At 46.9% G+C, this 16,008-nt stretch overlaps 1 protein-coding gene across 8 annotated transcripts in view; it reads right to left on the reverse strand.

The window, feature by feature from the left end:
* LOC144755518 (complement component receptor 1-like protein) overlaps nucleotides 1-13,828 on the reverse strand; it is a 962,117-nt gene extending 948,289 nt beyond the window's left edge. The window contains exon 1 of one of the 8 annotated variants that reach the window (XM_078644512.1): nucleotides 13,730-13,828. The gene's annotated coding sequence lies outside the window, so the exon portion shown is untranslated. Of the gene's footprint in view, nucleotides 1-12,991 lie in introns of all 8 variants that reach the window. The other 7 variants (XM_078644516.1, XM_078644510.1, XM_078644515.1 and 4 more) reach the window with 7 other exon arrangements.
* Between the last annotated feature and the right edge of the window lie 2,180 nt (nucleotides 13,829-16,008).

Genomic DNA, 16,008 nt, shown 5'->3' on the forward strand with positions numbered 1-16,008 from the left:
GAGGATGCTATCATCTATCATCTGAATTTTCACGATGATAAAATTTTTGAGTAGGGACCAGCGGGGCATTTGAGAGGTCCGGGTTACAGAGTTCAGTAACCAGATCAAATATTACTTTGGTTTTGTTTTGAAACTTTAAAAAGTAGGTAGATTTGGCCTCCCATATCAATTTCTTAAAGGCTTGAAGTTGCAAGCCAAAGCGGTCTACAGTTTTTGTCCAGCGAGTATGCTTAAAACAACGCTCCATGGCAACATGTGTTTTAACAACTTAATACAGCAAATCATAACAGCACAAAGCATAACATCACAGAACTGCATACAGAACAATACAACATATATACAATACGAGAATGTAGAACACGCCACATAACAGCTCATTATAGCGCACTCCTTTACTTTCTATGTACTGCAAGCAAGAATGTGTGGCTGTTACTTAACTTGAAAGTACTTAATTCGACGACTTCCGAAAAGATCATAGTAAATATCAGCAGCAAACTCAAAGATCTCTAACCATCTTGCAGTCATAAATAACACCACCGAGCACAGGAAAGGTACAGAAAGAACACAGACACATCTAAATGGCAACACCTCATCTTTCACGTAAAAATATACGCTACTTGGATGGTTCAGTAAACAGGTCTGACAACAAGCTTGAATTCCGACAAGAACCATATTGTAGAATAACGAGGATAAAGTTGATATAAATGCAGGTGTAATAAAAAATAGTCGCACCCACAACCAGAGCCATCCAGCTGTGAAGAATTCAACGCCGATAATGGAGTTGCATAGAATTATGCTTTAGTCTCACTTTTTCTTCCTCATTTAAGTGTTTTCCTTGCAATATCTTGTTCTCCTTCAGTCTCTAATATGTATTAATGTTATCTTTTATTGAAACCAGAGTTTGTTTCTTGCATTTTTATGTTCTGTTTTTTTCTCCGAAAAAGGGGAAGATGTGTATCATGTCACTATTCACTTATCTTTGCATTGTCTTCTCCTTCCTCATAATAGTGTTTCATTTTAATTTCATCTTATGTATTCTCAGCAATTCTCATAAATTAGTGAGACTGGCTCTTGGCGGTGGGTGCGGAAGGAGATCCCGCTCGTCACCAAGTTATTGTAGAATAACGAGGATGGAGTGGATATAAATGCAGGTTTATTCAGAAATAGTCGCACCCACGACCGGAACCATCCAGCTGTAAAGAATCCAACGCCAATTCTGGCGTTGCATAGAATTCTCCACAACCGAACAGCCACGCTCTGGAATGCCTGAGCAAAGAAGACCTGGTGAACAACATGAGTGCTACCACGCGACTCATTGCAGTAAGTAATAACATTATAACAAACCAACTCCGGCTGCTTCGAGAAATTAAATGGTAAAACGGGTAACACCACCTGCTAATTACAGAGCAGTGTGAGGCGGCTGCATAGTTTCCTGAAAACTAGCTACTGTTGTGGTGTATCGATACACCACAAAGCAAGTGCTTAGAATACTAGGACATATGAGTAGTAAGCAAGACATAAACAGTGGTCGAAGTGGGCGGGAACGGCAGGGCACGGCGTGCCCCTACTTCTTTAATTCTGTAGATTCCGTTCCCCTACTTTTTAGGTCTCCTGGCGTTTAACAGCGCGTCAGCGCTGTGTCCGCCAGGAGATCTTTTGTCAGTGACTATGCTTCCCAGGAGACAGGGCTGGCCGCGCGCATTGCCTCTTCAAGGAGGCTATTTGAGCGGGGCACGCGCTCGCGAACGCGCTCAGCTGCTGTCTCCCGGGAAGCTCTTTCACCAAACACGCATGCGCATACACAGACGCATACACAGACACACACACACACACACAAGCGCCCATGCACGCACGCACCCACACATACAGAGAACCTACCCCCGCTGTCGCATACACACACGCGTGCACACACACACCCACAAGTGCACCGAGCGCCCCCCCGCCCCCACTTACCGCCACTCCGGACTTCAGCCGCCACCGCTCCTCTCCTGGGCAGGCACTCCGTGGGCGCGGCTTCCAGCAGGAAACGGAAGTCCCGCCCCACGGTAGTTTTCCTCACGCGCACACGACCAGTTGGGGAGTACAGGAGAAGGTTCGCTGAGATGAAGTGCTGGCTGGGCGGCCAATATCTGCTGGTGGTAGGTCATATGTTGGGAATGGATCAGAACCAGTGTTCTTCACCTCCACGTTAGGTAATGTAATCCATGCAGCCTTTCTCGAACTGCGCTAAAACAGAAGTCAGATAATGTGCCCATCCATTTTCCGTATTATCATCGTTTTACTCCGTGAAGAGGCCCTCATCAGGGGCGTAACACAGGCCCCCGCAGCCCCCGCGTTGCGGGGGGGCCCCGGCCCCAAATCCCCTGCCCCGGGGCCCCCAGCCTCTGGGGGCCCCCCAGCCTCTTAATAAATTAAATGGTGTACACAGCACGCAGGCGCAGCCTTTGCCCCGGCCAGGCCTCAGAGGTTCGTTCTACATTAATTAAATGGTGCGCAACTGCTGCGCAAGCGCGTCCCCGGCCAGGCCTCTCTGGAGCCGGGACTGCTACACCAGAGAGCTCTTCCGATTCCAGGAAGTGGGGTGAGGGGTCAAGGGATAACTGTCTGAGGACCCCTGTTCCGAGGACGGGTGTGAACTGTGAGCTGTACTCACCAGATTGGACTCGGACCCTCCGGACCCTCACCCTCAGAGTCGAGGGATGCTCTGTGCAGGCCTCTGAGGGTCTCAATCTGCGGACATCACCAGCTACCGAGCCGAGCCCCAGAGAAGGCGAGTGAGGTGTGAGAGACACCCTGCCCTCACGGCACCAGAGGAGACGGTTAGTGAGCTGTGAGGGGCCCCTTGCCCTCTCCCTCGTTCCCCGGGTCACTCACTCTTCATCCTCTGCCCTCCCCAACCCAAACTTCATTCTCTGCTCGCCCCTTCCTCCACCCCACTCTTCCACCTCCTCTCCCTCACACCACTTCTTTCAAAGTTGCCGTTTTCTTTTGAAATGTTTTGCACTGTTAGTGTGTAAGTGAAGCATATGTTTCCATACACGTGTGTGCTGCAAAAACACGGACTGACTGCCGCCTCGCCCTTCATCCTCTCCTGCTGTGCACCAGCAAGAGCGTCACTGGCATCACTAGCGTCACTGGGGTCAAGTCACAAGATGCCTTCCGCTGGAGTCATCAAAAGTAAACATGATTTAAGTAATTATACACAGCTGGTCAGAAGAAGCAAAGGACACCAGACGATCTGTTCCTATTGTGAAGCGCTCTGTCACCTTCGGGTAAAGTCCGCGCTATATAAAAATGCATAAATAAATAAATAAATAAATAAATCTGCCGTTCCTAAAGCCCCCTCCCCCCCGCCCCCCTCCCGCTGCAGACAAGCAGCCAAAGGCCTCTGTTGGTCCTTTTCACAGTTTCTTCTTCACAGAGCCCTGGTTCCAGCCCCTGAAGTCACAATGCAGAATGACGCCCCCCCCCCCCCCTCCTGAATGTGATAAGGGACTCGAGTCACCAATGTTTCACAAACACACATCGGCTTTGAGCTGAATGGGGCCCTTGAAGGCACCCCCTCTCTGCACCGAAGGAGTTACAGGGACTTGTGTGAACCCTCTGGTCTACCAACCACTCTACACACCGCCATCCACCCTTTCCCTTCTCCTCCACTATCCTCGAAAGCATCAACCCTCCGCTGCACAATATTTGGGACTTTTGATAGTGTTGGTTCATCCCTGGGTGTTTGACAACTTCTGTTTGTTTACTGGTACTTGATAGTAACAGACGATCTCTGGGTGTCTGACCGTGTCTGTCTATGTGTATTTGGTACTGACGGTTTATCTCTGGATGGCTGACCGTGTCTGTTTTTCTATGGGTAGTTATTAGTGATGGTTTATCTCTGGGTGTCTGACAGTGTCTGTCTATGTGAATTTGATAGTGACGGTTCATCTCTGTGTCTGACAGTGTCTATTTGTCTATGTGTATTAGATAGTGATGGTTTATCTCTGAGTAATTTACAGTGTCTGTCTATGGTTAGTTGACAGTGTTGCTTCGTCTCTTGGTGTCTGACAGTGTCTGTTTGTCTATGGTTAGTTGACAGTGTTGGTTCGTCTCTGGGTGTCTGACTGTGTCTGTTTGTCTATGGTTAGTTGACAGTGTTGGTTCGTCTCTGGGTGTCTGACAGTGTCTGTCTATGGTTAGTTGACAGTGTTGGTTCGTCTCTGGGTGTCTGACAGTGTCTGTTTGTCTATGGTTAGTTGACAGTGTTGGTTGTTCTCTGGGTGTCTCTGATAGTGTCTGTTTGTCTATGGTTAGTTGACAGTGTTGGTTGTTCTCTGGGTGTCTCTCTGATAGTGTCCGTTTGTCTATGGTTTGTTGACAGTGTTGGTTCGTCTCTGTGTCTGACAGTGTCTGATTGTCTATGGATAGTTGACAGTGTTGGTTCGTCTCTGGGTGTCTGACAGTGTCTGTTTGTCTATGGTTAGTTGACAGTGTTGGTTCGTCTCTGGGTGTCTGACAGTGTCTGTTTGTCTATGGTTAGTTGACAGTGTTGGTTCGTCTCTGGGTGTCTGACAGTGTCTGTTTGTCTATGGTTAGTTGACAGCGTTGGTTCGTCTCTGGGTGTCTGACAGTGTCTGTTTGTCTATGTGTATTAGATAGTGATGGTTTATCTCTGAGTAATTTACAGTGTCTGTCTATGGTTAGTTGACAGTGTTGCTTCGTCTCTTGGTGTCTGACAGTGTCTGTTTGTCTATGGTTAGTTGACAGTGTTGGTTCGTCTCTGGGTGTCTGACTGTGTCTGTTTGTCTATGGTTAGTTGACAGTGTTGGTTCGTCTCTGGGTGTCAGACAGTGTCTGTCTATGGTTAGTTGACAGTGTTGCTTCGTCTCTTGGTGTCTGACAGTGTCTGTTTGTCTATGGTTAGTTGACAGTGTTGGTTCGTCTCTGGGTGTCTGACTGCGTCTGTTTGTCTATGGTTAGTTGACAGTGTTGGTTCGTCTCTGGGTGTCTGACAGTGTCTGTTTGTCTATGGATAGTTGACAGTGTTGGTTCGTCTCTGGTGTCTGACAGTGTCTGATTGTCCATGGTTAGTTGACAGTGTTGGTTCGTCTCTGGGTGTCTGACAGTGTCTGTTTGTCTATGTGTATTAGATAGTGATGGTTTATCTCTGAGTAATACAGTGTCTGTCTATGGTTATTTGACAGTGTTGCTTCGTCTCTTGGTGTCTGACAGTGTCTGTTTGTCTATGGTTAGTTGACAGTGTTGGTTCGTCTCTGGGTGTCTGACAGTGTCTGTCTATGGTTAGTTGACAGTGTTGGTTCGTCTCTGGGTGTCTGACAGTGTCTGTTTGTCTATGGTTAGTTGGCAGTGTTGGTTGTTCTCTGGGTGTCTCTGATAGTGTCTGTTTGTCTATGGTTAGTTGACAGTGTTGGTTGTTCTCTGGGTGTCTCTGATAGTGTCCGTTTGTCTATGGTTTGTTGACAGTGTTGGTTCGTCTCTGTGTCTGACAGTGTCTGATTGTCTATGGATAGTTGACAGTGTTGGTTCGTCTCTGGGTGTCTGACAGTGTCTGTTTGTCTATGGTTAGTTGACAGTGTTGGTTCGTCTCTGGGTGTCTGACAGTGTCTGTTTGTCTATGGTTAGTTGACAGTGTTGGTTCGTCTCTGGGTGTCTGACAGTGTCTGTTTGTCTATGGTTAGTTGACAGTGTTGGTTCGTCTCTGGGTGTCTGACAGTGTCTGTTTGTCTATGGTTAGTTGACAGCGTTGGTTCGTCTCTGGGTGTCTGACAGTGTCTGTTTGTCTATGTGTATTAGATAGTGATGGTTTATCTCTGAGTAATTTACAGTGTCTGTCTATGGTTAGTTGACAGTGTTGCTTCGTCTCTTGGTGTCTGACAGTGTCTGTTTGTCTATGGTTAGTTGACAGTGTTGGTTCGTCTCTTGGTGTCTGACAGTGTCTGTCTATGGTTAGTTGACAGTGTTGCTTCGTCTCTTGGTGTCTGACAGTGTCTGCTTGTCTATGGTTAGTTGACAGTGTTGGTTCGTCTCTGGGTGTCTGACTGCGTCTGTTTGTCTATGGTTAGTTGACAGTGTTGGTTCGTCTCTGGGTGTCTGACAGTGTCTGTCTATGGTTAGTTGACAGTGTTGGTTCGTCTCTGGGTGTCTGACAGTGTCTGTTTGTCTATGGTTAGTTGGCAGTGTTGGTTGTTCTCTGGGTGTCTCTGATAGTGTCTGTTTGTCTATGGTTAGTTGACAGTGTTGGTTGTTCTCTTGGTGTCTCTGATAGTGTCCGTTTGTCTATGGTTTGTTGACAGTGTTGGTTCGTCTCTGTGTCTGACAGTGTCTGATTGTCTATGGATAGTTGACAGTGTTGGTTCGTCTCTGGGTGTCTGACAGTGTCTGTTTGTCTATGGTTAGTTGACAGTGTTGGTTCGTCTCTGGGTGTCTGACAGTGTCTGTTTGTCTATGGTTAGTTGACAGTGTTGGTTCGTCTCTGGGTGTCTGACAGTGTCTGTTTGTCTATGGTTAGTTGACAGCGTTGGTTCGTCTCTGGGTGTCTGACAGTGTCTGTTTGTCTATGTGTATTAGATAGTGATGGTTTATCTCTGAGTAATTTACAGTGTCTGTCTATGGTTAGTTGACAGTGTTGGTTCGTCTCTGGGTGTCTGACAGTGTCTGTCTATGGTTAGTTGACAGTGTTGCTTCGTCTCTTGGTGTCTGACAGTGTCTGTTTGTCTATGGTTAGTTGACAGTGTTGGTTCGTCTCTGGGTGTCTGACTGCGTCTGTTTGTCTATGGTTAGTTGACAGTGTTGGTTCGTCTCTGGGTGTCTGACAGTGTCTGTTTGTCTATGGATAGTTGACAGTGTTGGTTCGTCTCTGGGTGTCTGACAGTGTCTGATTGTCTATGGATAGTTGACAGTGATGGTTCTTCTCTGAGTGTCTCTGACAGTGTCTGTTTGTCTATGGTTAGTTGACAGTGTTGGTTCGTCTCTGGGTGTCTGACAGTGTCTGTTTGTCTATGGTTAGTTGACAGTGTTGGTTCGTCTCTGGGTTTCTGACAGTGTCTGTTTTCCAATGGGTGTTTGTTAGTGTTGATTCGTCTCTGGGTAACTGAGAGCGTGCGTTGCTTTCAGAGTGTCTGATGGTGTGTTTGGGTCTCTTTGAACTTGATTGTGTCTGCTAGGTCCTTGCTGCCTGAGTGCTGTATTTTTCAGTCTGTGTGTTTGGTTGACGCCAAGGGTGCCTCAATGCCTCAATGCTTCTCTTTTGACTTTTTGCTGAATGTTAACCTCCGACTGTGATAGTTTCTAGTGGTCTGTGTCTAATTTGATCTTTGTCTCTAAATATGTCTTTTATTCTTTGCATAGTCTAATACTGTTTGTTGATCTGCTTGTTGATCTGTTTTTACTCTAGAGTCTGTGTCTTAGTCATCCATTTTCTGATAGTATCCACTGGTGTTTATGCATTTGTGATAGGCATTGAGTTGGCTTGTTTGTGTTTGATAGTCTTGGTCATGTCTAGGTGTATGACAGTGTGTATTATTGACTCAGTGCCTTGTAGAACACATTGCAATTTGGATGTCTGACATTACTGCTGATTTCTAATATCAATGGTTAAACTCTTGATGTCATTGTGCTTTAGTGTTTATTGGACTCAGGGTAGATGGTAGCGTATGTTACTTTATGGTGTTTGATGGTAGATTTAGTCATTCTGTGATAGTGTTTGTTGGTCTCTGAGTCGCTGGTAGCGTATATTACCTTTGGGTGTTTGATGGTGGGTTTAGTCATTGTGGGATAGTGTTTGTCGGTTTCTGGGTAGCTGGTAGCATATATTACTGTGATAGTGTTTGTTGGTCTCTGGGTGTGTTTGACGGTAGGGTTTAGTAATTGTGTGACAGTGTTTGTTGGTCTCTGGGTAGCTGGTAGCATAGATTACCTTTGGGTATTTGATTGTGGTCTTAGTCATTGTGTGATAGTGTTTGTTGGTCTCTCGGGATGTTTTCAGTGGGGGTAACACAGGCCCCGCCTCCAAGCTCCAGGGAGCCCCCTCAGCACAATAGTCTGTCTGAAGAGCTCCCGATTGAGTCTGGAGGGGGCCCCTCCACATACTTTGCAGGGGGGCCCCCTCAAGTTTCGTTACGCCACTGGCCCTCATTCCTAGTCCGGCACAATTGCTGATTCAGTGCAACAAGTCATGTGTACCCAGATCAAGAAACCAACTCTGCGTGCCTGCAGGCTTTGCCGCCATGATTCTCACTGGTAAACCTGGCGCAAATTACGTGGGCAGACGGTGTAAAAACCGAGTTTGCTCGAGTTGGAATGTGGGGAAAACAAGTGCAACTAATGTGCTATGCCCCAATTCTTACATTCAAAAGTTGGAACGGTCTGCTCTCCAGCGTATTGCAAATGTGCACACTTGTGCCGACTAGGAATGAAAGGGCTATGATTGATTTAAAGTACCCTCTAGCATGTTTTGCTTTTCACCAGGGCTGCACTGCATGACACCGCTCTGTTGTTAATAAATGTGGTACGTTTCATAATTTTATGCACTGCAAAGAAAACGCAGCTTGTGTTTCCGCTCACCCAGACTCATTCAAACCATGCCAGCACAAATTACCCAGGAAAATCTACCACACAGGAGAGGCAGCGCCCAAAAACGGGGGAGGACTTAGGGCTCGGACGGAGACACATAGAATATGTCCCATTGCAGGGGGGACAGGAAACACACGGTTTCGTTTATTTTGGAAGGTTTGATTTACCTGGGCAGTGGCAAGGACAGGGTGAGGCACGCAAGCTGACAGGGACATATAAAACATAACGTCATACAGCTGTGACCATAGAGACAACAAGGGTGTAGTGGAGAGAACGGGAGGCTGGAAAGGCTAGAGGAAGATGGGCAGACATACAAAGAGACACAAAGAGAGAAGAGAGGCAGCTAGACAACGGGGGGGATGGACAGAGAAGGGAGAATGCTGAGCGAGGCTAAAATAGACAGAGACAGTAAGCGAGGCAATGCTTATGGAGACAGCCTGAAAAAATTTATGACAGTATACTGAGAGACGGGGCCGACACTACTGTATGTGTGACACCGACACTACTGTATGTGTGACTGGTGCAGAGAGAGACGCAAGGGGTGAACACAATTGAAAGAAAAGTGGTATTCAAGATAGGCAGGTAGCATGAACAGCAGCGATGGAGCAGAGCACGGCGAGGGCTGCTGTTCCGTTCTCCAAGGTACATGCATTTAACTATGAGTTTCTCACAGTACACAAGCTGCAAGCAGCAATGCTGGGAAACAGAGAAGCAATAATGCTCACTGTTTCCGAACTGTGGGCAATGCAGCTTATCCACAATCTTTGAGAAATTCCGAGTTAAAGGTACACATGACAGTGAAAGGGCTTAAATGAGGCGCCCAGCTGCGTCCGTCCCTAGCGCACACCTTCAAGACTCGGCCCCAGATGAGATGACATTTAACAGCGCCCATGCATGTATTTTTCACTTTTTCTGCCGCTGGCAGAGTACACATTTTGCATGAGCTGCATAAAACAATTCCCAAGGGAACTGTTTAGAAGGGATTACGTTGAAAACATTTGGAACATCTGTAGAGGAACTCTCTTGGTGTAAGCAGCTGCTCAGATGTTCCGCTTCCTGTTTTCTTTAATACCATTACTCCTCGGCACTCTGTGTAATTTGTGCAAAAAGGAAATAAGACGTCTCGTGAGAAATAACAAAGTCTGGGTCACTTGTCAGCCAGTTTCATAGAGAAGGCGTGAGTGACTGAGAGCCAGCTGCCCGCCGCCCACCACTTCAAAGCGTGTCTCTGCAGGTGGGGGTGCTTGCTACAGCCCTGGCGTTACTGTTAACTTTATTGTGAAGCTATGAGTCGGAGTTTTTCATTCACACCTGTTGATCCAGTGAATAGGCAAAGTCACATTTGCTGAAGTAGATTGTAAAGTTCTTTCAGGAACATCCTCTTGCATTACGACATTGCAGGCAGCAGGCCATGCAGGAGATGGTAGGGAAGTCACGTGACACAAATCATCTTTATACAACAATTCAGAGTTTGATAACAAATTAATGTAACACATTGTAATATACAATGCCAATAGCTCAAACTTTAATACTGGGAGACCTATTGCATTGTAAATGCTTGTTTATTATGAACATGCGTCCCTGGACGTCAGAAATATTCTGTTCGTGGACGGGCGGGAGTAGAGAAGGAAAAGGTCTCTGTCTCTTACTTCCTGCCCAGACAAGACAAGGAAGATGTCCGCTTCTGCTCTGCCGCTGGCAGCTGCCCCCTCTTGCTTACTCCTATTCCCTCTCGTTCTGTCTAACTCCTTCTCACTTTTCCGAAAATCATGAATCAAGAAATGGTTCTCACCGTCTCTTCCTGTCATCCACTTGTACCCCTGTGAAATGGATGCAAAAAAGAAAAACACTTTTGCTGGAAATGCCGTTTTGACATTTTTCTATTCCAAAGTGCAGCCTCGGAAATAAAATGTTCAAACTCTGAAAAATAATTAAATAAAGCAAGATTGAGTGTTCTTAAAGTGGCCAGATAATTTTTTTCAAACCCCAACACATTAGCGCCACTTTACAGAGTTTGCCAGTAAAGCGCTACTTTTGTTTTCTTGTCTTTCTTTGAACAGCATTGTTTTCCTCCAGTACCTCCTACCTGGAGGCAGGGCAGGCGCTAGGCTTGGGTAGTGTGGGCAGCTGCCCAGGGCCTGGCACTCTGCCTGCCAGGATGGGCCCACTAGTCCTCGTGTATGTCTGCCTATCAGAGTGAAAGAAAGGCTTCACAAACGGGCTCATGGGAGGGCCCCCCCCCTCCTGGGGCCTCTAAGGGATGATGTGGGAAGGCCTAGGGGAGGGTACACCTCTCAGGCAGCCAGTTCAGAGACTCGGCAGGGCGCCCATTGCCAGCACTTTAGCCCACACAGGTTTAATTCAGCCCCCAAGCAATTCTCACACCTTCAGTTCGAAATGGGCTGTACAAGAGTTGCTTGGGGTGGCTGAGAAGAGGAGCTGCGGCCCAAGTGGAGTCTGCACAAAGCAGCTTCCCTGAGATCAGAAGGTGTCACTTATGTAGATTTCAGGGGCCTCCCACATTCCCTTTTGCCCACGGCCCCGAAAATCCTAGGACCGGCCCTGCCTGGAGGTACTGCAATACCTGGTTGATGGGTGGATTGGAAAACGAAATGTGTACGGCGGCTTTGTGTTCACAAATGTGGTCTTTTGAAACCATACTTCTTACGTTTTGTAAGCATATAAGCAGTGGACATTGAAATGGGTCCTTTCTGGGCCCTGTAGTTATGTCCTTAACTTTTCAGGCAAAAATACTTGTTGATTTCTGAATAATGACTGTAAAAGCGTTAAGTTCTGCTTACATTTTACATGCTTTATTAAATCTTTCATTCCTTATGAGTGTTTGCTTTTTCCAGTATGTTGTTACCTTTTCTTTTAGGCAGCATATTGCTCTTGCCTAGTGTGTAATTTGAATTGAGTCGCATTCAGTTATTTATAGCAGGTCAAATTGAATGGTAGCTGAAGGCAGTATGAGTTTCTCTCAGTGGGGCAGTATGGTGTTCAGTGAGGGAGCAGATGTAGCACTGGGGGCAGAGCTGCTAAATTTAGAACTGGGGAATCAGGTTCAGCCTTCATGAACAGTCCCCCAGACCACTCTCCTGAGGGAGCACATTTCCATGCCAGTCCTTAGAAGGCACCAGAAAAGCCCTGGTGTGTTAACACCAGCAGGTGGACCCTAGCAGTGGCAAGTGTGGGTTCACCTTGAAGGCTTGCCCACCACAATCCATACTGAAGTTCACCTCCAGTCTTGCGGGCAGGCCTACGAAGTAGCAGACCCTAGAGCAACAGTGACTCTGTCACTGAGGTCACAGGACCCCTGAGAAGAGCTGGCTCTAGGGCGGTGCGACTGGTGTGACCGCAACGGGCGTTGACTTTGAGTGGGGGCATCGTATATTATGGTTTTAAAAGCACTTGCTGCCTCCTTCCTGGCCGCCAGCTATTTTCGGCAATAATTAAAATGTCATGATAACTCTGATGAATAAACTTTTTCCTAGAGCGAGATCGGAGATTTGTCTAGTGGAAGTTTTGACTCATGGAAATATAGCGCAGAGGGTTAATGTGCCTGCTGCAAAGAAAATGTACCAGGCCCATCACAAAGTGCACATATTGTAAATAGGTCAGTGGGTTACTGCTTTTGTCAGTGAGATGCTTTTGCTACTTGCAGTTTATAAGTTAAAATCCTAACAAAGAACAGTGAGCTATTAACTTTCATCTAAGAGCTGCATACAAACTGCAAGGTATAAACTAGAGCGTTATGGTTTTTTCCCTAAGCCTTTGATTATCTTAATATTGCAAAAAGTGTTATTTTTGATACAAATCAATAATGATTTTTAAAGAGAACCCCAATCATGGTATTACGTTTTAAATTCTGAGTTTGTGTTTCTCCAGGCCAATCACTATTAAACTATACTATCTACTAGTATGGTTATCAAGTGACTCCTACACCTTGTAGTCCTTTGTCTTATGTAACATTTCCTATACAGTCATTTACACACGTAAAATTGATTGTCTCTGTGTATATTGCTGATGACGGAAACTCCATGGCTCGGAAACAAATGGCTCGTGCTTCTACTTTTAAACATTTTTGGGACATTCTGTGATTTAAATAAATTCACAAAGTGGAATATGTTTCTAATGTCAATTGCTCATATAATCATGTGTATCCATTGGTTGAATTACATAACATAATAAGCTGTAACTGGTCAGTGAAATGCCACACAAATACTAAAGATTGGGATGTTTTGCATATCCTGGCCACACCTCTAACTCCACCCACTGATCCAATCCTCAGGTTATTCCTGCCTCTGATTCTCCGTCCACAGTTCCCCTACTTTTTTTCCCCACTTCAACCACTGGATCTAAATGTTATAAAATACAACGCACATCAACAGTTTGTAATAATAATAAAAACCTGGTAATCGCAGGTCCTCGTGCACTTACAACAGCCGAGTGGAGCAACAACTGTTCAGTAAATTCCCCTCCCAACACAGGCACTCCTACGCGCGAGCTGCTTGGATAAAAGGATTTTTCTTCCCTGCTCCCTTGATGCAGAGAAGTGAGGGTCTGATCTCCAGCGGCCGATCCTCGCTACCGGCTCTTAGTCCGCACTCACGAAAAAACACACTCAGCTGTCAAAAGACAGCCTATGGCAGGATAAGGGTACTCAAACCAACACACCCTTTTCCGGGCCTTGCATATTGTAACCACAGAGCAGCAGAAGAGGCCGGAGCAGAAGTGAAGGAAGACTACAAAGCTCCACGTGACTAGAGCGTTAACTAATCCAAAAGTAGCGTCCCGTAACTGGGCGCCATGTTGGTAGAATATGTCATTTTAATAATCCTTATTGTCTTTGCTGTCACAAATTGAAGATGTAGAAGAGCCGAAATATGTTTTCTGAGCGCTGCACAGTAACTGCACACCTCATCAGGGAGATCTCCGTTGAACCTCAGTGCGTGTTGGACTTTATTGATAATAGCGACACTAGTTTTACTCCGACCGGGAGGCGCAGCAGTGGGTCATCGGGGTAGCTGCTGCTTCCCCGATGTGATGTGCGTGTAGCTTCCAATTCGGTGTTCTCTAAGGAGTCATCTGTCGCGCCCGGAAGAACACATTAAGTAAAAAAATAAACCGTGCTTTTTAACCGATTTACCTCCTTAAGCACTCAGCGGTAAACTTCAGAACAGCACTTCACACTTCCTTCCCCAGTTTCTACATCCAATCAATACCGGTTTCCTCTCTGAGCATGTGCGTTTGGGGTCATAGGCGTGGCTTTCGTCCCACTAAAATAAACGGAAGGGTATTGGTCTAGTGTTGGTCAGTGAGAGGCAGCCTCAGGCAGGCAGAACATTGTGCGCTTCCCGCCCGAAGCCAGGTCTCCCGTGAGCACTGCTGTCATCAGGCGGGCAACTAGAGCCAAATTTCGGGGGGGTGGCTTATCCTTCCAACCATACAGAGTGGCTGTAAGAAGGGGTGACAACACTACAAAAGCCTAATTTACAAGTAAATGGCCTTTTAAAGACCTGTTAAGTACTCGGGTGCGGGTGCAATTAGTTGCTCGCGAGCCCGCAAAGCTGTCAGCCCAGGCTGACGCACACGACGGGGGGGGGGGGGGGGGGGGGGGGGAGGAGGGTGCTGAAGCCCCATGAGCCCAATGGGTGTTGCACCCCTGTCATTATTTTAGAGAGGACGCAAAATACCCAGTGACCAGTAGAGAAAGGTAGACCCCGGCTAAAAGTTACTGGGACGAGAATTGGCTAGCGGCTAGAACTGAAGGCGGTAGCACGAGTGAACCAGGTTCTGCTCTCTGCATCTTTAGAAATAGATGACTCCAATTGCACGGAAAGAAGCGAGTACAGTTTTGTGTGGAGAATCGCTTTATTGGAATAACCAACACAGACTCCGCTGAAGCGCAGAGCTCAGGCAATCACAACAGCTCCGCCGGTCACCAACTGTCAACATTCATTCTAGAACTGACAGCTGGTGACAGGGGAGACGATAACTACGGTGTCCGTGGTTGGACATGTGTACACAGATCGCAACACATCTTCCTCCCTTGGCCTTGGGGAGCGAGGAGTGGGGCGGAGAAGCAGAGGAGGGAGGGGGCGCAGGTGAGAGAGAGAGAGTAACATAATATATATTGCATGAGCATAGAATAGCAAAGCGTTGCAGGTTACATACTAATCGCAAATATAGTCCAAGAGTTTCAATGGAGGCACCAACCTTCTCTACTTGTGGTACTGGAACAAGGAGTGTGGTAATGTAATTAGAGTACACCAACACGATTAATTGGTTTAAACTTCTTTTATTACCGGAGCGCCGGGATCCGTGACCATTCCACTAGCGGTCGGCGCCTCTACAAGATGGCCGCCTTCCGCTTCCTGTTACTCCCTTTCCTGTTCCGGTGACGGAACAACTAGAGCGTCACCACATATCTCCCCCCTTTTAATCAATATAACAATAGAGTCCTTACTTCCAGTTCATGTCAAAGTCCTTGAACTTCTCAGGTACCTTTACAGTCCTTCCCGCTCGGGTTCTCACTGCTTCAATACCACCTTCTTCCATTTCCTTTCTGTCCAGCCTTCCTCCAGCGCCTTCTCTCTCTCTCTATATCACTTCCTCCCTGCTCTCTTCCTTGCACCAGCTCCTCGATCCCTCGTTCGTTCCTCCTTCTCCTTCACTGTCTTCCACTTGCTGCATTCCTTCTCCGACCTTCTCATTTCGCCTTCCACTACATTCTTCTTCACCCTCGTCTCCTACATACTCTGCGCCTTCTTCCGTTTCGTTTCCCCACTTGATGATCTTGCTGCATTTTGCCATTCTGTCCTGTGACCACACTTTCCCATCACTGAGTAAGGCAGAACGTGCGTAGGGCTCCAGCACTTGCAAAGGCGGTGAGAATTTGCTCTCTCCCTTTTTCTTGAGGATAGCTAGCTTCACCCTTACCCAGTCGCCCTTCTCCAGTTCTGCACCTTGCACGTTGCGTGTCTTGTTAAAGTGTGTCGTGTATGTTTCTTGAGCTTTTTCCAGATTTCTTCTGACCACTGCAGGTGACCATTTGCTCTGCACCACAAGTTTCCTCCATGCTAAGTTGTCTCTAGTGAAGGCTTCTCTTCCTCTTAAGACTTTAAATGGGCTGTATCCCGTGCTCCCTGGGGTGATCCGATAGGCCCAGATCATCTTCTCCAGTTCTTTCTCCCAGTCCAATCCATCATTTATCGCCGCTTGGATGGTGCCCATGATCACTCGATTGAAACGGTCCACCTGACCGTTTCCTGCAGGATGGTAGATGGGCGTGTGTTTGACTTCTATCCCATTCCTAGCTGTGAAGGCAACCCATTTGACGGAGGTGAATTGCGGCCCATTATCGCACGTGACTTTAGGAATTCCCTCTCTGACAAATGTGGAGCGCAAGAAGTTCACCACTGCTTC

The sequence above is a fragment of the Lissotriton helveticus genome, chromosome 5_1 (assembly GCF_964261635.1).
Source record: "Lissotriton helveticus chromosome 5_1, aLisHel1.1, whole genome shotgun sequence".
In the NCBI taxonomy this organism is placed as follows: domain Eukaryota; kingdom Metazoa; phylum Chordata; class Amphibia; order Caudata; family Salamandridae; genus Lissotriton; species Lissotriton helveticus.